The sequence below is a fragment of the Pinus tabuliformis genome, chromosome 9 (genome assembly GCF_031772625.1).
Source record: "Pinus tabuliformis cultivar Carrire ecotype Pingquan chromosome 9, CPIR1, whole genome shotgun sequence".
NCBI classification, from domain to species: domain Eukaryota; kingdom Viridiplantae; phylum Streptophyta; class Pinopsida; order Pinales; family Pinaceae; genus Pinus; species Pinus tabuliformis.
This window is the reverse complement of record NC_142307.1, coordinates 111,121,607-111,143,500: the sequence shown is the minus strand read 5'-3', so window position 1 is coordinate 111,143,500 and position 21,894 is coordinate 111,121,607. Positions and strand designations below refer to the sequence as shown.

The 21,894-nt window shown below is 40.8% G+C and overlaps 1 pseudogene; it reads right to left on the bottom strand.

The window, feature by feature from the left end:
• Positions 1-1,613: 1,613 nt before the first annotated feature.
• LOC149147325 (protein rough sheath 2-like) overlaps positions 1,614-21,894 on the bottom strand; it is a 30,648-nt pseudogene continuing 10,367 nt past the window's right edge.

Here is a 21,894-nt window from a genome sequence, read left to right as displayed (position 1 = left end):
ATTTAAATTATTAAATCTAAAACATCTCAAGAATAGAAATTATACTCAAATTATGGTCACAATTACACCACAACCAACTTGCAATTCACATCATCACTAACATAACAAAAGTGTTGCATGCTGAAAATGCGGGCCGATACATTTAATTAGTAGACATAGGTAGGCATGCAATATAGCTGAAAGGGAGGGGCGATTTATGGTAAAGTCCACATGGAAAATGCTGGGCAATGTAGAGATTCCTATCCGCAATATTCAGTCAGAAGGCAGAACAGTGTTCTGCTTTCAGCCATGCTTGGATGCTCTCCCACTATTATGCGATTTTAAGTGAAGTTTGAAGTGCCAACTAATCTATTCTGCCACAGTATTCTCTACTTTTCTTAACTCTCCCCTCAGTTTTCTTAACTTCATCTACAGGATCCTTTGAACTGATTTGATATGATTTCAGAACCTTAAAGATTGTACAAGGTAAGCACCATTGTCACGAAAGAACGAATGCAGTATCAATTCCAAAATCCGCAGAAGCAGAGAGCAAGCAACATAGAACGTTCTGGTTGCTGTTGTCTTGAAGGTACAACCCCTATCAAATAGATGAGTAACATAATCTGACGTTAAGTTTCTAAAAACTTGAATCATCTATTAATTATATTAATTTAAAATAACTCATATTGTGGCGAGGGTGAAGTACAGAGAAAAAATGAAAAAAAAGGCTAAAACTGAAATCAAATGGTGTTAAGACTGTTAGCCTCACTCTCTTAAAAATCAATAATAAATCCAATTATTAAATTAAATAAATAAAATCATGAGAATTTCTTAAATTAAGGAGTCTAGTTTGGATGAGAAATTCTCTCTAACTAGCTCTCCTAAATTAGTGTGTAAGTTGAGAAATTGTCTCAACCAAGTGAGTCTAAGATAGACGCACTATCTTAAGACCACTTACTCATGTATTTAAATGTATTATTAAATTATTTGAATAATGTGAATTACATGAGCATGAGAGACCAAATGATGGTTGTCTGCCTTTTCTGGCAGTTTAATTTTTGTGTGTTAATTTTTTGAGCATATGGTTATATGGCTTTGTGATTCTTCTTCATGTGGTATCAGAGCCCACATTTTGCTCTTGGGATTAAGATAACGAGAAGGTCTATTTGCAGCTATGTTGTTGAGTGTTTTGTGTTATGAGGGTCAAATGCCAGGGTCTATTTCATCTCCTAATCGTATCAAACTACATATTTTGCATTGATTTTTTTAACCTTCTCTGCAATTGGGTCGAAATCCGTCATGGCAAACAATGCCGACCATCGGCCATCCCCCATGGTTTCTGCACTTAATTTTATTTGTTCGATCTGGGGTTCGAATCCATGGCATCTGGTATGCATTGTAGGTGGATCATGTAAATGATACGGAGAACAACTTGGAGAAGATCAAGAAACATCTAAATTCAGCTTCTGGAAGAACTCTGTTGCAAGGGCCACTTCGAAAGCGATCAGAGACACTCCGGAAATGGAATGAGTTATGGGTGACTTTGGATCCAACCACTGGAAAATTGGATTATAGAGTTCGGAGGAATGATTTGGCACCCAAAGGGTCAATAATATTTGATGCAGATATCACAATCACGGTGTCCCCAATTCATGTTCATGGTCTCCAGAAGGCATTGCAGCAATAGATGGTAAAGTACAACTGTTGGGAGTAGCCAATTTCTTTTGCCTTTGCATGTATTTTTCTGCAAATTTTTCAGGAATATCATCATATTTTCCTCCCTCAATTTTGTGACTGGGAGAATATGTGTTGCTTCTTTCATCCGTGTCTTTGGGCTTGTCTTGTTTATCTCTGTAAACCTCCCACCATTTTCCCAACCTCTTGGCCATTGTTCCAGGCACTTGGCTCTCAATTTTCTTCCACCTGTACCGTATTTTCCTTGAATATTTACCACGAGTTGCTGATCGTCTTCAGATAATGAGCCTCTCTTAATTCCAGGTTTTAAGTAGTTCTTCCAACTCTCTGCACAGGACTTGGGATCTTTGTCCAGGCCTTTATTTATAATTCTTCGTGATACATGGTTCTATTCTTGTTGGTCGTATTGATTCACTCAGGCATTTAGTGGAGAATCCTGTTCAGACTTGCACTGTTATGATAGTGATGGGGGTAAGGATTATGTTATTGGAAGGAATTCGTGGGGTAGTGACTAGGGAGAAGATGGATATGTGAAGCTTGATAGGAACATTTCCAGGAAGGAGCCTATGTGTGGGAAATAAAGTAGCCCAGGCAAGATCATTATTACTCACCCTCTCCAAAAATTAAAATTAATGTCACATGGAGGCACAGGGGAATCGAGGGCATCGATTCCTGGACAAGAAGCCAAAGAAGATACCTCAAAGCACCTAATTCTCCGTCTGTATCGCAAAACAATTTAGCTACTAGAGATTGCTTCTGCGACGAATAACAACTGAAAAATCAATTTGCATAGAGAAATTGAAATTGCAATGAAAATCCATTTGGGTAAAGAAATTGTTGAATCAAAGAGGCAGAAATCACCCAATTCTGGGAGAAACTGAGATCAACGGTCCTAGGACATGTCACACTTTTGGGATTCTGAGATAAATCCTATACAAGATTGTGCCATGAATCGAACCTAAGTTGGTTGCCTATTATGCCTGCGTCCCATGCATTACTTCTCGTGGTTGCGTTACTTCCAGTGACACAACGCAAATGCTGAAGGAAAGCATGGAATTGTTTGACTGATCCGCGTGGAAACTACAAGTAATGCTTAAGTTTCATTGAAGCATTGATGCGTTGATGCAAAGCATGTCGTTGAAATGAATGCCCTCCAACTATTCGATCTTTCTCATCTATCAGTGCGTTGAGCCAGCTTAAAGGGACGTCTTCACCTACAATTGAGAATTGGTAATTTTTCTTTGCACTAAAGGAAAAATGAACAAAATGATCTGCAATTTTTTTTTATTATGTTGCTCTACATAACCTCTCCAAATAAGTGTGATTTGACTTTGGTAAAGGAGATATTTTATTTTTAAAGTGAATCCATAAAGTTCACTTTTCAATTCACTTCTTTAAAAGGGACTTCATGAAATTCATTTAAATTGGAAAGTAAAGTGAAAAAACACATTAAGAGAATTTTCTTATGTTAAATGAGAAAGAATGAATTAAAGTTAAATGGAGGAAAGTACTTTTGTAAGTTTGGATGATTTAAAAAAAATAAAAAATTAATGTAGTTTGGAGAGATAAGTTGTAATTTGGAGAAATAAGTGGTGGAGAGATAAGGTATATTTGGTATTGGGAGTGATAAGGGCTTTTTGGAGTAATAAGTGATTTTTCCAATTTTGGAATTATAAGGGTGTGGTTGAGTAGGTTTTAACCCCGTACAGAAATTACCTGCATACGAATTCTAAAACATAGAAAATAAACAATGCAAGAGAATAACACATAAAACACATATACACAGAGATTTCCCTTGGATCCCAAAACCAGGACTACTAGCTTGATTTTTCATTATGTTCCTTTCAATGTTACAATACATATTTATACATCCCGAAGCATCCAATACCATGGAACAAAAACCATCATGTCCAAAACCATGGACCGAAAACCATTGCGTCCAAAAAGCATGTGCAAGAATCATGCACAAAACCATAGGTGGGTTTGCTCAACCTAACATAGGGTCCAAAACCAAAATTTTTCGGGGCGCTGCCCTGGACTCCATAAAGTGGGGTTAGCTGCACCCATCAAAGCCCCAGTTAACTACGTGGGCTATTCATGGAAAGAATATAACACAACCCAAAATTCTCCCACTTTTTGTTTTCTTTCCACAGGGGGCCACAGCAGAGATTAGTCATTTATCTAGCCCTGCAATGGCCATTATTTCTCTACACCAAGAGAACTTCTCAAAGCTCACAGATTTTGTCAATGCATCTGCAGTATTCTTCAAAGTGTCCACCTTTACCAGCAACACCTTTTCGTCTTCTAACATATCCCTCACAAAGTGATATTGAACATCGATGTGCTTTGTCTTTGAATGATATGCAGGGTTCTTTACCAAGAAAATTGCACTTTCATTGTCACAATCTATCCTTATAGCTCCCTGTACTGACCCCATACTTTAACGCAATCTCTGCAAACAAACTGCTTCCTTGATTGCATGAGTGGTTGCCATGTATTTTGCTTTTGTAGTTGATAGTGCCACTACAGATTGTTTCTTACTCATCCAACTGACTGCACCTCCAAATAGGTTAAACACATACCCACCTATAGATCTTCTCTGATCCAGATCTCCAGCTCAGTCTGCATCAACAAAGCCACGAATATCCAACACTCTGTCCAATCCTGGTTTTCCTTGGTAGTACAAACCATAATAACTAGTGCCACGCAAATACCTGAAAACCCGCTTCACTGCTGTCTAGTGCTCCTTCCCTAGTTTTGACATAAACCTGCTCAATACTCCCACTGCATGTGCAATGTCTGGTCTGGTACAAACCGTTATATACATCAAGCTACCTACTACACTTACATATGGAACACTGTTTATCAGATAACCTCACACCTATAGGAATATGAACTTTCACTGGTTTACTATCCTGCATACTAAACCTCTGCAGTATTGTTTCGACATATTTCCTCTGGTTTAACTAGAGCTTCCTCTTTTCCTGGTCTCTTTTAATTTCCATGCCCAAAATGTAGTTTGCAGCACCAAGATATTTCATGTTGAATTTGGAGGAAAATTGGGTCTTCAAATCCTAGATAATTTCTTTGTCATTTCCAACCAGCAACATATCATCCACATACAAGACCAAATAAACAACATGGTCACCAATTAATTTAAAATATACACAATGATCTTCTTTGCTTCTGGTGAAGCCAAGTCCCCATATAAAAGTATCAAATTTCTGATACCACATCCTTGATGACTTTTTTAACCCATACAGAGATTTCCTTAACTTGCGTACTAGTTATTTCTTACCCTTCACCGCAAAGCCTTCAGGTTTCTTCATGTAGATTTACTCTTCCAAATCCCCATGAAGAAATGTTGTCTTCACATCCATTTGTTCTACCTCAAAATCAAAAGCAGCAACAATAGATAAAAGTAATATAATAGAAGTTACCTTGGCAACAGGAGAAAAAATATCACCAAAATCAATTCCCGGCACCTAGGAATAACCTTTTGCTACCAACCGGCAACTTCACCAGGTCCCAAACCTCATTTTTGTGCAAAGATGCCATTTCATCAACCATGGCCTTTTTCCATAGTTTTCTATCCTCTGAATCTACTGCTTCCTTCAGAGTTCTGGGATCATCATCAGTAACAGCCAAAGCAAAATTTGAACAAAAAGAAGATGGACTATACCTTTCTGTCTACCTTCTTTCTCGAACTGATCTTCTCACACCCAGAGTTTGTGGCTCTTCATCTTGTGATTCCTCCTCTATTGAAGAGTATGATTCTTCCTCCTTTAGCTCAAACTCTATATTCTCAGGTTCCTTTGGTTGGACTTCATGTTTAATAACATATTTCACCTCTCTGAACACCACATCTCAGCTGTACACAACCTTCCTTGTTACTGGGTTCCAATGCTTATAACCCTTTAAACCATCCTTATACCCAATAAAGATGCACTTTTCAGATTTACTATCCAACTTGGTTCTTTTCTCCTTTGGAACATGTACATATACATCACATCCAAATACCCTCAGATGTGAAAGAGAGGGTTTCTTACCAGTCCATACCTCTTGTGGAGTCTTATCCTCCAACGCTGATGAAGGTGATCTTTTGACTAGGTAACATGCTGTCTCCACCGCCTCTGTCCAAAATTCCTATCCTAACCCGCCACCACTGAGCATGCTTCTTGCCATTTCCATAAACATCTTGTTCATTCTTTCTACAACTCCATTTTGCTAAGGTGTATATGGAGTAGTCTTCTGCCGTGCTATACCATACTTCTTACAGAATTCTTCAAATTCCTTACTGCAAAACTCTCCACCATTATCTGTCATCAGCACCTTTATCTTCTTCTCTATCCTGTTTTCCACCAGAGCCTTAAATTCTTTAAACCTGTCAAAGACTTCAAATTTCTTCTTAAGGAAATATGTCCATGTATTCCTTGAGAAGTCATCTATAAATGATACATAGTACACAAATTTACCTAGTGATCGAACCTTCACAGGTCCAAACACATCACTATGCACAAGCTCTAATATATGTTTTGCCCTCTTACCAGCAAAGGGGAAACTCACCTGATTCTTCTTCCCATATACACAATTTTCACAGAAATCAAAATCCAGAGAGCTATTACTCATACCTTCTACCATACCTTTACCATGATGTATTCAAAGGCCCTTTTCTCCAATACGTCCAAGCCTTTGATGCCACAACATGGTCTTGTTTCTAGAGACCACTAGATTTTCCGCTCCACTTTTAGGAACCACAAAATTGTTGCATCCATCAATAACAGTGCTACCTTGCAGCTTGTACAAAGTTCCAATCCAAACTCCCCACATCAATACCAGTGCTCCCCGAACCATCTTGTAGGTATCCTTCTTGAACACTATTTTTACACCTGCATCATCCAACTTGCTTACAGAAATCAGATTTTTGGCTAATGTAGGAATATGCAGAACACTCGGAAGTGTTCTAACACTTTTACCTTGCAACTTCAACTTTACTTTTCCGCGACCAATGATTCTAGCCTTCCTATTACCCCCCAATAAGGCATCACCACCATCATATTTCTCATACTCGCAGAACCACTCTCTCTGGGGAGTGAAGTGAAAGGATGCACTTGAGTCAATCAACCATGCCTCATGATCTACATGTGTACTTGAAGAAGCCAAGTACACATCCCCACCTTCATCTGAGGTGGTTTTCACCTCTGCAGAAGGAGCATCATCAGATCCCTTTCCTTTATCAGGAGCTTTAGATTTATAGTCCCTTTTGTAGTGCCCTTCCTTTTTGCATTTCTAGCACACAACCTTTACAGGGTTTCCTAGAGATTTAGATCTCCCCCTAGATTTAGATCTCCCACTTGATGACTTATTTTTGTTTCTGTTCTGCGACCATCCCCATATAGACAGGTCATCACCATTCTGTCTTTCCATCTTTTTTCGTCTCATCTCCTCCGTCAACAAGGATGAGACTATTTCATCAAAATGCAAGGTAGTTGCATTGCTATCTATTGCAATAACCAGACTATCCCACGAATCTAGTAGAGAACACAACAAACTGATGCACTTATCTTCATTTGAAATTTTAATATCAACAGATGCTAATTGACTTACCACATTATTAAATGCGTTCAGATGCTCTATCACTGAGTCTCCATCTTTCATCCTTAGGTTATACAACTTTTTTCGTAGGAATAGTTTATTCACCAGAGACTTAGATTGGTACAAAGTCCTTGACTTGTCCCACAATGCCTTCACCGTAGCTTCCCCTGATACATTCAGCGATATTGAATCTGAGACACACAATGATCCAGATTTAAATAGGAACGCAAAAAATTACAGAGATAACCATATACACAAAGATGCAGCGGAAATAATATTTCATTTCATTAATGGAAAATACTGAAATATGCTTACAAACAGAAATGGAAATAAACTAGCTAGGGCGATGGTAGCTTATCTCTGAGAAGAGATGTGATGGCTACATGCCTCTTAACTGTGTTACAATGAGGCTCGAAGGCCTATTTATTGTTGAGAAACAATGGAAAAACCCTTAACATTCCAAAACCTAACCCTAGGAGATGAAACGCCAAACTGTGGGCCCCGTTTGGGGGTAAGTTGGTACATCAACTTCCCGGGGTCGTAACTTTGGCATATGATCTCCGTTTGACACGTACAATAGCTCATTAGAAAGATCTATCCGAGCACTATCATTGTTGGAACGGGCAACACCAGTCCATTCCATGGACTCGTGTTGCCCCCGGATTCCCCAAAAAACGTCGTTTAGGGCCTCAAAACAGCTCCAGAAGTTCAGGACCCGAAAAACTGCTATAAATAGTAAGTTGTGCTACAATTAAGGAAACTGAAAATGCTGAGAAAGACAATGGTGGGGGTCCAGGTGGACTTGGCAGGTGGCCACCAATATCCACCTGGATCATTCCTCCCCCCTTAGGAAGCAATGGTCCCCATTGCGTTGAGCTCCTCCATGAGATGAGGAAACTTCTGCTGAACTTGTTCCCTGGTGAGCCACTTGCCCTGCTGAAGGAGTTGGCCCGCTTTGACAACTCGATACAGTTGGATATTCTGTTGGCGAGTGTTCTTGATCTGTGTGTCCATGATCCGATCAGTTGTAGCTTGTTCCATGCAATCTAGATTTAATTTTGTGGGTTTGAGCTGTTCTGCAATGTCGGATGTGTCTAGCAATGGTGGAAATTATGGCCGGAGGCGGCCCACATTGAATACTGGGTGCAGGCCAAGGAATGGGGGAATGCTGAGCTCAAATGCATTGTCTCCCATAGCCTTAGTAATGGTGTAAGGACCATATCGGAGTGGTCTCAATTTCCGATAGGCTCCAGTAAGACGTTCCTTTTGCAAATGCAACCAGACTTTGTCGCCCACCTGAAACTTGTGTGGCACCCGATGTTGATCATGTCGCTGCTTGTACTTGGCATTTGATTTCTCAAGAATGTCATGGACCTGCTGGCGAATATGTTGGATGCGCTCAATGAAGCTGGTGGCCTTATCTGTTTCGGACTGGACATGAGCTGAATTCATGTGAGTAGCTGCAAGTGGCATGGCCACATCAATGGGGCATAGTGGCTGGAATCCCAAACCCACCTGAAAAGGGCTATTGCCAGTGGAGCTGTGAAGAGCTCGGTTGTAGCTGTGTTGAACGTAGGGGAGGCTCTCGTCCCATGTGCGTGGATGCTTTGAGTTATACATGCGCAGAATGTGCACAATCATCCTATTGACAACCTCTGTCTGGCCATCAGTTTGAGGATGGAAGGCTGTGGACTTCGTGAGTTTGGTGTCCAGCATTGACCAGAGACTGGACCAAAAGGTGTTGAGAAACCGACTGTCCCGATCTGAGATGATAGACTGTGGGATCCCAAAGTGCACCCACACTCGTTCAAAGAAGAGTTTAGCAGTGGCTTCTGCTGTGATATTCTTCTTGCAGGCCATCATAATGGCCATCTTTGAGAACCTGTCGACGACCACAAAAACACAGTCATTTCCATGCTTAGTGGAAGGAAGGCCTGACATGTAATCCATGGAGATGGATTCCCAAGGTTGACTAGGGGTAGGCAACGGGGTATAGAGGCCTTGCTTCTTAATGGTCGGTTTGGCAATGGCATAGGCAGTACATGATCAGATGTACTTCCCAACATCCTGTCGAAGATTCGGCCAATAGAAATAGTTTTGCAGTACTGCCACTGTTTTCTCGACCCCGAAATGCCCAGCAACCCGACTGTAGTGTGCTTCCCAAATCATCTTGGCACGCTCGCTTGAAGGAACACAAAGGTGACCGAGGTGGCATAATAGGGCATCCTGGAGGTGAAAATCTGCAACCTGTCGACCCTCCAAGAGTGTCTGGTATGTGTGGCCGAATTTTGGGTCGCTTTTGTAGAGAAGTGGCCAATCAGAAGTCTCGTGCCCGCAAGAGTTGAGCACGGTGGTTAGCGCCATGATCGGTGGTCGACTGAGGCAATCTGCAACATTATTGGTGCTGCCCTTTTTATACTTGATATTCAAGTGAAACTGTTGCAGGTATGTAGACCACTTCTGATGGCGATCATTCTGCAATTTCCCTTGGGTCTGTATGAACTGCAGAGGTCGGTGGTCTGTGTGGATGACCGTTTCCTTCCCCAAAATGTAATGCTTCCATTGTCGGCAGGCCTGTACAATGGAATACATCTCTTTATCATAAGTGGGGTACTTCCGGACTGTGTCTGAAAGTGTTTCACTGTGATATGCCACTGGATGTCCATGTTGAGTAAGGACTGCCCCAATAGCATAGTCAGAGGCATCTGTCTCGACCTCAAATGGTTGTTGTAAATCTGGTAACGCGAGCACTGGTGCCGTGCAGAGGCGATCCTTCAACTCCTTGAATGCCTTCTGTTGAGATTCAGACCAAAAGAATTTTGCTTTCGCCCCGCCCTTGGTGACTTGACTCAAGGGCCAAGAAATATGAGAAAATCCCAACACAAACCTGCGGTAGAAGTTGGCAAGACCTAGAAAGCTGCGGAGCTCTGTTAGAGTGGTTGGAGAGGGCCAATCCCGAATGACTTGGACCTTGGCTGGATCGACATGCACCCCTTTTTCATCAATGATGTATCCCAGATACTGAACCTCGGTCATGCCAAAAGTGCATTTCTCCAAATTGGCACATAGCTTGTGTTGCCGCAGTGTTTGGAGAACCTGTCGGATGTGGTGGAGGTGCTCTTCCCAACTCTGGCTGAAGATCAGAATGTCATCCAAGTATACTACTACAAAGGAGTTGTTGAATGGCCGCAAGATGTCATCCATTAGCCTCATAAAGGTTGCAGGAGCATTCGTCAATCCGAAAGGCATGACCAACCATTCGAAGAGGCCCTCCTTGGATTTGAAGGCAGTCTTCCACACATCTGAGGGTTCAATTGGTACCTGGTGATATCCTGACTTCAGATCGATCTTGCTGAAATATTTCGCCCCCTTTAGTTGGTCTAGGAGGTCATCAATCCGCGGGATCGGGTACCTATTACGGACAGTGATCTTGTTCAGCGCCCGATAGTCAATACAGAGTCTCCACGTCCCATCCTTCTTCTGTACCAACACTATCGGGCTCCCACAGGGCGAAGAACTCAGACGGATGTGACCTTTTTGCAGGAGCTCCTGAATCTGCCTCTTGATTTCATTGTTCTCCAGAACGGAGCGCCGATAAATTGGTCCATTGGGTAGCGGCACACCTGGGGTCAGATCGATGGAGTGCTTGACTTGACAGTGCAGAGGAACCCCTGCCGGGGAGGTGAAGATGTCTTCGTACTCCTCCACAATCTTGTCCATCTGTAGCTGCCGTGCAGAGGGACCCCGTTTGGAGGCCGCGACCACTGTCTTCTTCTTCCCTTGAGGGCGTATCATCAGGAAAACAAATTTCCTGGTTTTGGAAATGATCTTACTGCATTGTTTTGCAGTAATCAAAGAGATGGCGGCAGGTGGTGCTACCTCTGGTATCCTGAACAACTTATTTCCCAATGTAATAATAACAGCACGGGGCCTTGATTCATACACAGCATGTCGCTTCCACAAGTATGGTTGTCCTAGTAATACATCACAAACTTCAAGGGGAGCAATGTCACACAATACCTCATCCGTGAAGGGCTTGATGTTGTATGGAAGGCGACACTGCTGGCTCACGCGAAGATCTCGCCCTTGGTGAAGCCACCCAATGGTGTATGGTTGTGGATGTGCTGTGGTCGGTAAGCCCAACCGCTTCACGACCTCTGCCGAAATGAGGTTCTTTTGACTCCCGCTATCAACAATGAACTGTATCGGGGAGCCCTTTACCCACATCTGGGAGTGGAAGAGACGCTCCTCCTCCTCTGGATCTTCGGGTTCATTTTTCTGGATCTTTGCGGTAGCAACAGTGGTGCTGGGATCCGCATCAATGATCTGCTTCCCTTTTTCATACCCCTTATCGGGTTCTGACTCAGAGTCGGAACATGCATCTGATTCTGAAACCTTTAGCTCAGCCACCAGTGACTGCTTGGCCCGACACTCACTTGTGTTGTGAGTGGAGCTCTTATGGAACTCGCACCATTTTCTAGTGTCCTTTCTCGGCTTCGCGGCGTTGCTCTTTGCTTGCAGCTTCGGCTGGTTGTCTTGGGCTGTCCCGCCTTGGCTTTGTCCTTTGTTCTGTGGTTTAGGGGCACCTTTCCCCTGCTTTGGATTCGCAGATCCAAAGTCTCGCTTCTTTTGTTTAAACTTCTGCTCGACCTTGACGGCATACCGATATGCTGCGCCGAGCGAGGGGATGTTTAGGAACTGTATTTCTTCCTGGATGTACTTGTGCAGGAAGCCACGGTATTTGAGTATCAAATGTTGCTCTGAATCCTTGATACCCAACTTTGTGCGAAGGGTATGGAAAAGATTGGTGAACTCCGGCACGTCTTGGTCCCTTCCCTGCCGCAGTGTGGTCCACTTTATGTATTCATCCTCATAGCTTCCGACAGGGTAGTACTGCTCCTTGATGGCATCCCGGAACGAATCCCAGGTGGGTGCGGCTGAAAATAGTGAGCCAGTACTTTCATCCTTCTGCTCGCAGTAGGTTTCCCACCAGTCCTTGACGTGGGGGGCTGCTTTGAGAAGAGCAAAAACAATCTTTTCCCGACTCGAAAATTCATGAACAGAAAAATAACCCTCTAGCAGATTTAACCATTTATCTACGGCATCGGCATCTATCTGACCCTCGAATATGGCGATTTCAAAATTAACTTGTACCTTAAAGGGTGTGGCGTTTCCAGAGGAGCTGCTGGAAGCCGATGCGCCGCTTCTGGGTAGCCGCTGAAGGATCTGCGCAAAGCTGTCCATCATCGCATTCCGTTGTCGCTCGAGTGCTTCTTCGAGCAAGATTTTGATGGGATCTCTTGCCCCCTCGTCTTTCTTCTCGTCCGCCATGGGAGGCCGTCGGGATTTGCGAGGCTGGTCTTGCAAAGGTTCAACCAGTTCAAGCCCTAACTCCTTATATCCCGACCTTGTTGGGGACATGCAAAGAAAAACAGAGAAAAAGCAGACCGCTCTGATACCACTGATCCGAATTTAAACAGGAACGCAACAAATTACAGAGATAACCATATACACAAAGATGCAGCGGAAATAATACTTCATTTCATTAATGGAAAATACTGAAATATGCTTACAAACAGAAATGGAAATAAACTAGCTAGGGCGATGGTAGCTTATCTCTGAGAAGAGATGTGATGGCTACATGCCTCTGAACTGTGTTACAATGAGGCTCGAAGGCCTATTTATTGTTGAGAAACAATGGAAAAACCCTTAACATTCCAAAACCTAACCCTAGGAGATGAAACGCCAAACTGTGGGCCCCGTTTGGGGGTAAGTTGGTACATCAACTTCCCGGGGTCGTAACTTTGGCATATGATCTCCGTTTGACGCGTACAATAGCTCATTAGAAAGATCTATCCGAGCACTATCATTGTTGGAACGGGCAACACCAGTCCATTCCATGGACTCGTGTTGCCCCCGGATTCCCCAAAAAATGTCGTTTAGGGCCTCAAAACGGCTCCAGAAGTTCAGGACCCGAAAAACTGCTAAAAATAGTAAGTTGTGCTACAATTAAGGAAACTGAAAATGCTGAGAAAGACAATGGTGGGGGTCCAGGTGGACTTGGCAGGTGGCCACCAATATCCACCTGGATCACACAACCATATTGTGCTCTTTGCCTTCCAATCCAACTTCTTCCATTCTTCATCGGACACTCCCATTGGTTTAGTACCCAGATCCCGTGATCCACTGATCTTTATCCACCAATAGGTCCTCCATCTTGAGTTTCCACAACTAAAAAATCTAACTATTAAATTTCTCGATCTCTATCTTTCCACTGCTCACCATCTTCTTTCACCACTAGAATCGATCTCATAGATCTCCCACTAAACAGGGTCTACCACAGGCCTGAGCAAGACCCCTCAGCAACAAAGGCGTTCCCTTGAAGCCAAAACAACTCTGATACCAAATGTAGGTTTTAACCCCGTACAAAAATTACCTACATACGAATTCTAAAACACAAAAAATAAACAATGCGAGAGAATAACACATAAAACACATATACATAGAGATTTTCCCCTGCATCCCAAAACCGGGACTACCAACTTGATTTTTCATTATGTTCCTTTCAATTTTACAATACATATTTATACATGCCGAAGCATCCAATACTACGTGGGCTAGTTGTGGAACGAATATAACACAAATCAACATGTTGATTGTTTATATACTCAATACTGAATAAAAACACATCTTTTTGGTGGTGATTGTGTCCTAGATCCACCCGAAATTGAATAAGGTGATCTTAGGCACACCATGTGTATGTTTGTGATGGCGCATGATTCTTGATATTGTTTTTTGTTTGTGTCTAGTTTTGGCACTAACCTTCATGTGGTATCTTTCTAATATGGTACACATGTAGCATGCAACAGATGAACGAATTGCATGCACATTCCATTCAAGCTTATGTAATCAAGCAAACTACAAGAAATCAAGAAGAAACAATACATAGTCAAGTTGTCGAAGACATTTCTACATCAACATCCAATCAAGATGTCATCTACATCATTCAACAACAACTTTTTGGAAATTTCACTTGCACCATTTCTTTAATAATCTCAATACAAAATTGTAACTTGCAAATCATAATTTGTAAGTTTTATTGTAATCAAAGTCAAATTCAATTGAATTGTAAGGGTGCATTCTCAGTTGTAACCGACACCCTAATTTGAATTGTTAAGGTGAATACATTAAATCAAGTAAGTCTTCAACTAAGTCATCAAGATTGAACTTGTCATTTGTCTCTTGGGTGCATCTTCGATAGTGTTCGACACCCTTCCTTTTTTAAAATCTGCACATTCAGTGAGTACATTCAAGAAAGAACAAAGTGTCAGTAATCAATCAAACAAGTTCAAGCAAGCCATCTAGAAAGCAAGCATCATTCAAAAAATCAAAGCAAATGAGTGTGAGAGCAAGTGTGAATTCAAACAATTAATTGCTAAAACGAGATCAAGCGAGCGTGCAACAATCAACCAACCATCAAGCGAGTGAGTTCAACTTTAACGAAAACAAATATTCAACCAACAATCAAGCTTGTTCATATCTACATCAAGCGAGTGTGAGTTCCAACAAGTTCGCATGGTGAAAAGCATTCAGTTGTTAAAGATTCTTAACAATTTGATCCCCTCAACTACTGAAGACATGGTACAAATAATAAAATCAAATCTTGTTGATATTTCAACGAATCTACAACAAGCACATGAAACAATTGAGTTCCTTCAACTAGAGTCGCAACTGCAGAGAGATGAGTTGCAAGAGAAGTGTGTTGCTTCCAAGTCTTTGACCAATCTAGGGATAGTTGATCATTCGACTTCATTCATCCAACCAGCTTCAAGTGTTGAAGTCGTTCTAGTTCAACTTTCTTCCAAACCTATCATCAAGCCATGGGAAGAACTTCAAAGTAATCGAATTCGATGCGTCTCAGGATATGTTCTCATTATCAAAGAACTGGTCATCTAGAAAATCAATGTTTTGATCTCCATCCTTGTAGCCATTGCGGCAAGTCAAATCATACACCAGAGAAACATTGCAACCAATGACAGTCAACCAAATTGAAGATAAATTATTCATGGATTGATCCCTAGGAATGGTCATCTATAGCTAGAAGATTTTACAAGTTTTACAATCAGATTCACTCACACATATTGCATCCAACAATCAAATGAAGATGGTACTCTCGTGTAGTTGAACAGTGGAGTACACCAGTGAAATACTCCTCCAATACTCCTCCACCTACAGGGAGGGAGTTCAGATATAATTTGGAGAAGACTGTCTCTCCTTTCAGCTAAAAAAAGGGGGAAAATGTCAATGAAATTGACAATTGGTTGCCATATTGAAAGTCTCGACGACATCCACAAAGTAGCCAGTGGGCATCTTCATCAGCCAGTGGGAAATCATCAACAACAAATACGCCAATGAGCGTTCATCAAATTGTGCCAGTGGACACCCGATGTTCTTTTCAAGCAAAGGACAGATGGATCCTTTTGTGGCTTGGCACATGATGGAGTTGTCAAGAGACATTCAAAGATGAATCAGCCATGCAACTATCTCATGGTCTCTTCATATTGTAGTTTCTTCAACATCCAGCTTTGGTGGTTTTTCAGGTAAATGTTTTTTGAGGATCAACTTGAGAACTTGGAAGATGGTTCCTTGTTGGTTTTGGATTTATCATTGAAGGGGGGAATGTTAGCCTCACTCTCTTAAAAATAAATAATAAATCCAATTATTAAATTAATTAAATAAAATCATGAGAATTCCTCAAACTAAGGAGTCTAGTTTGGATGAGATATTTTCTCCAATTAGCTCTCCTAAATTAGTGTGTAAGTTGAGAAATTGTCTCAACCAAGTGAGTCTAAGATAGACCCACTATCTTAAGACCTCTTACTCATGTATTTAAATGTACTATTAAATTATCTGAATAATGTGAATTAGATGAGCATGAGAGACCACATGATGGCTCTCTACCTTTTCCGCCAGTTTATTTTTCGTGTGTTAATTTGTTGTGCATATGGTTATATGGCTTTGTGATTCTTCTTCAAAAACATGGACAGACTAGGAACTTATATATAACCTCATTGGGTTGTGTGTTTCAGAACATGTAGTCATCTTGTTTGAAGTGTGATTCAAACTCCAACAAATGACATGGCATTAATGAACGATTAATTTCTCCTCATATTTTAAACTTTAGTCATCAGTTTCAAGCTTCCACCTTAGTCATTGCCGGAAATAAAGCCTCCGCCACATGGCCTAATGAAGCTTCAGGAGAAGTTGGGCCATCAGATAGCATTCAGAGGGTTTATTCATCAGTTTGAATCTTCTGCCATAGTTGTCGTTGTAAATAAAGCTTCCACTGCTATCATCTGTCTTTGACGAACATTTTTGATGTGATGGTGAAGTTGCGTACTACTACATCTGGTTTTTGAACAATGAAAAGATACAAAGCAAGAAGGAAATATATGAGAATGTTTGAAGCGATGCTTTCTGCTACTGGTTTTGCCATTAAGAATCACAACAATCTAAGGACCTGTGCACAAGACAAAACCTATACCTTAACCACAATTTGGTGAATAATAAAATCGTAGTGGTTGTTGTAACCATTATATGGGATGTAATGGATGGAAAAATTGAGTGTTTTAATGGAAGCTTCAAACACCTTCACGCAAAATCCCCCAATAGTGAAGTTTGTCTTGTTCTTTTCTACTGTGATGAATTCTGTGAATGCACTCTTCCAAGGCACACCTACTTTCAATATTCTTGAGGTTTGAGAATTCTTTGAAGATGGTGTGGTGAGATTGTCTAGCGCATGTGTATTCGTAAAAAGTGTATGCATACATGTCATAAAGACAAGGGAGGCCACAAAAGAGGGCAATCCGACACCTTCCATTTCTATAGTTCTCGCATGAGCACTTAAGCCCAACAACATCTAGAGCGAACTTTACAAATAAAGCTCTAAATGCTTGTTATGTCTATAGGCATCCTTCCTATTGGAAATGGGCACTTTAATTACTGCTTATAGGTGTCCCTCCTATTGGAATTGGGCACTTTTAATACATTTGTTAATTAATCATTTTGATTGGATGGTCTAAGTTGAAAAATGTGAGTATATTCTCATCGTCACCACTCCATCAATGAATGAAATTAAAAACGATAACTTCCTTGCATATCTAAATCAATTGTTTAAACCATGTTTAAAATAATTTTTTACCAAATCCTTATTAAAATTTTACTATAGATCTTGTTTATGGCCACGTATAGATATTAGAAAACTTAAATTTAAAATAATTAAAAATTCTCTATGCAGGTGAAACGAATGTGAATTTTAAACATATAGTTGTTAAAACATGGAGGAATAACTCGCAACGTGGATAAATAACATAAGGATTCTTTGTCAAGCATCCTCATAAATATGACCGGCTTATGTAATGACATGGAGGAATAAATGGCAATGTGGATAAATAACATGAAGGTTTCTTTGCCGAGCATCCTCATAAACCTAACCTTCCCCTTATGTAACCATTGTCCCTTCATATTCTCCTTGCTGGTACATGTGAAGTGGAACTTATGCTTGTTTGAATATATAGGGACAAAAGGCAACGTGGAGGAAATTTTCCAAATTTTCTGGTTCTCTTTTTTTTTGGTTGGTTCTATACCAATGGCTGCTTTGAAGCTAGTGTTGGGTGTTTGCATTTTCTCGCTTTTCTTGCTATCTCCTGTAACAGCAGTTTTAGGGCCGATGCCATCAGGTAAAACACTAGGGACAAAATGCAGAGTGAAACCAAGTAGAGTCTTTTGGTTAAGCTTGGATTTGATCGCTTGTGGAAATATTATAATTTTAATTTCTAACTCTTAATGTAACAGTGCCTCTGGAAACAAGGTAGAAAACCTGTAGGCAACACATACATCAACAGGTAACATATCACTAGTGGCTCTTTTCTTTTTCTCTGGCCACAACATCCCCAAGCTCTTTTTCGTTGACAATCTTAAAGTGTTTTGTTTTATAATCCTAAAGTGTTTTGTTTTGTTTCATTTTCACCCTCTTCCTGTAATCTCCTGTAACAACCTTTGAGAAACCCATAGACAACGTTTACGCCTTGGGGTAAAATGCAACTACATCCTTGGTTTTCCTCACATCAAAATATGTCAGTGAAAATTATTTCTATTATAGTTTTTTTTTAAATGTGTTTGAATTTTTAGGGTTTTTGAAAAAATAGTTTAAGGCACATAGAATTTACTTATAATTCAAATATGTGATTCTAATTATTACACTAAAAAATGTCACCATGGCTATTTACAGTTAGTATGGCTCTATCAACAGTCATGCTACCCTCTTAGGCAAGTCTTATGCCTCTGCTCTCCATGTCAAACTCCAAAAAGAGAGAAAGTCTTTATAAATGTATTTATCTCTGGGTACGCAGGTTCTCTCAACCTTACCTGCGGGTACGCACCCAATGTTCACAAAAGCTGCGTCTTTGGACGCTCTATATGTAAAGGGGCAGGTGCGTCCCCCTGTAAAGGTCAAAATGTGCAAGTTTCATCTTTAAAAAGTTACTTGTGGTCATTTCTAGAGCATTCTAGAAGGTTGTTCGACGTGTATTGAGCGCCTCTAGATGGTTCATGTACCCCTACCAAAGAGGAACTTATCCCATCAATAAGGGAGCTATCCCATCCAAAGAGGGGATTATCCCATTGATGGTGGACCTGATTAACTTCCTCTTGAGCACTATAAATACAGGCATTGGGCCAGAAGGAGGGGAGGTTGGAAGCTATACATTTCTAAGGGTAGATGCTGCTGGAATTAGGACTCCCATTTAGAAGCTTGTGAGGAGAGATTGCCATCTTTGCTTGTTCTATTTGGAAGTGGGTGAGCTTTGTCAAAGTAAAGGAGAACTCTTGATGGACCCTGGGAGGGACTTGCACAACACCAAGGCTCAGGTTGTATTTGTTCCTTTTGTTACCTATTAATGCAAATGAGTCCATTCTTCTCAATAACTTGTTATTTATGAGTTGTTTCATGTACTCCTTGGTCTATGTGTTAAATATGTTTTATTCTATGAGATTATCAAGTGCTATTTAATCGTTTGATTGTTAGTGGATGCAGGTTTCAAAGTGAAGGAGGAGCTCATCCGGATCAGCGAGGCTGGACTGCTACAACAGCGTGGGACTACAGGTAGGATCTAAACACTTGATTTCTTATATAGTAAATGCATGTTTAGAGAAGGATTGTTCTTGTTTGTCTTGTTTGTCACTAGAGAGTCTTAGGCTCCTAGGGAGGTTGGTTGTGTCCGCACAATCGACTCTTTCCGCCTGACAAATTGGCGACTCCGCTGGGGACTCCATTGATGTGAAAGTCTTTTCCTTTGTATGAACTTTGCGTTGAGAAAATTGGTTTATTTTTCTGGTTTTTGGCTCTGTGACTTTGTTTTTGGGTGGGTTAGCTTAAGGTTAGATTCATTTTAGTTTTTCTTGAATTTTCCAGTAGGACGCACGCTCTGAGTATTGCACAGTGCGTCCCTGGACGCACTGTCGCTGTGTGCACAGAGTGGGTCCGCACCTGTCTTAACGGGTTGCCTGTGTCCCCTGCTAAAATTTGAGAAAATTCCATTTTTTGCATTTTTTCTCTTAGGTTTTGCTTTTTCTCAGTTTTTACTGCCCAGATTCATTAGTCTCTTGTCAAAGATCTTCACCTGAACTTGTTTCGATAGCATTGAGTGTTTTAGTGGATTTCATAGAAGTTTAAGACTTAGGGTTTGATTTTTGAGTAGGTCTTGTAGTGACTTTGGCGGTAGAAGTTGTCAAGCCTTAGATCTCTCTGGTTTTGTCAGCATTCTTAGAAGTCAGACCTGTCATAAAGTCTACCTGTGAGAGCAACTTACCTTTGATTGGTCTCTTGGGCAAATTTCGAAGTGCTTGTTGATTAAGTCTTGAATTCCATTTTACAAAAAGAACAAAAAGATTTGAGTTTTGTTTTGACTAGTCTTTTGATTCTGCATTAGCTGGTCCTTGATTTGATTTTGGTCAAGTAAAACAACCTAGAATCATCTTTGTAGGCTTTTGCCTCGTTAGGTTTGCTTAGAGTAATTTCCCTTTTTGATTTGCTTGTGAGTCAAGTTTTCATAGATTTTATAGCTTTTAAGATTGATTTTTGTTAAAATAGATTTATATGCTTTATTAAATAGAGAAAATACAAAAACATCTCCTTTGAAAAGTTTTGTTTCAAGTAGCTTTGAAGAGTTTTGAAAGAAAAAGAGTTTTTCGTGCACTTAAGGAGTGGTCATGTTTGTATGCTTGGAAAGATAAAGAGAATTGTTTCTTTGATTGTCTTTACTAAGAAAGTTGTTTTCTATAAAATTTGCATCTCTCAACTCTCTTAGTTAAGAATTTCATTGAAAAAGGAAAGTAGCGTAAATCATCTTAGGTGCATCTTTGTAGTGGTTTGAGTCGAGTCTACACACCATTGGTTTCACTTCCGCTACCTTTTGTCTTTAAGAAAAACCATAAAATTAACGCTTAAAGTAAAACCAACGTAGTAACTTTTATTTACTAGGGCTTTGAAATACCAATTTAGATCAGGCTAGTGTCTTGGAGTAGGTGAGTAATTAACTCTCCAAGAAAACAAAACCAAACAAGTAGCTTATCTTGTGATAGAATAAATCCAATTGTCTCATTTGTACTCTGGGAAAGCTCCTCTTAAAGGAGAAGCACGAGCTCGTGTCCGAACCAGTGAGGGGATCAATCCCCCCTCGTTGGGAACGACGCCAGACACGCACGTATTACAAACGGTAAACGTCGGATTAACCATTGTCGAGGAGCCAGGGGTCACTTGTCGGTAAACCTTGGATTATTGTCAAGGAACCGGCAAGGGGATTGAGCTTGATACTCTGCCCTTGCGTGCTGTCGGAGTGTAGACTGTTCCCCCAGGTGCATTTGTTGCGGTTGGTAACCTTAGTGACCATTATCTTTAGGATTCTACCGAGGTGACGGTGGAGGGAAGATCCCACTGTACCTGGAGCAGACATCGGCTAGACTCACTTGGATTTTCTGGGGGGTTCACTTCACTCGAGACGGTTAAAGTGGAGGAACTTGGTCTAGTCTATTCATTAAGCAGGTTGTCGGGGTAACTGTTCCACCCACCACTTCTATATTGAATTCTGCGATGTTGGATTTCATCCCCAACTAGTGTTTTCAGTCCGGAAGGTTACTGTTTGTGTATGGTTTGACTCCTAGATTTGATAGCGCCTGTTAATTTGTTTGTTTTTACTTTTAGAGACCATAGATGTGAATTGTGAATTTTAATTGTTAGGTGTGAATTGTGAATTGTTAATTTTAGTTTTAAAATTGTTAATAAAATTCACTGAAGTTGAACATAATGGCAAATGTTTCGGAATTTACCAACCTAGGCACCCCTCCTAATGAGAATCCTAGTACTTTTCCTTACTTTGGAAATGTTGGTCCTCCTTATATGGCTACTTTGTCATTACCTGGATTTACAATAGGATTACCGATATGGTTATTTTCAACTTCGTTGGCCCAAAGTACTCCAATTGTTCCATCTCAACCGGATGCTTCACCTCAACAGAGTTCACCATCTCAACATCACCAACCTTCTGTTGACCCTTTACCTTCTTCGCC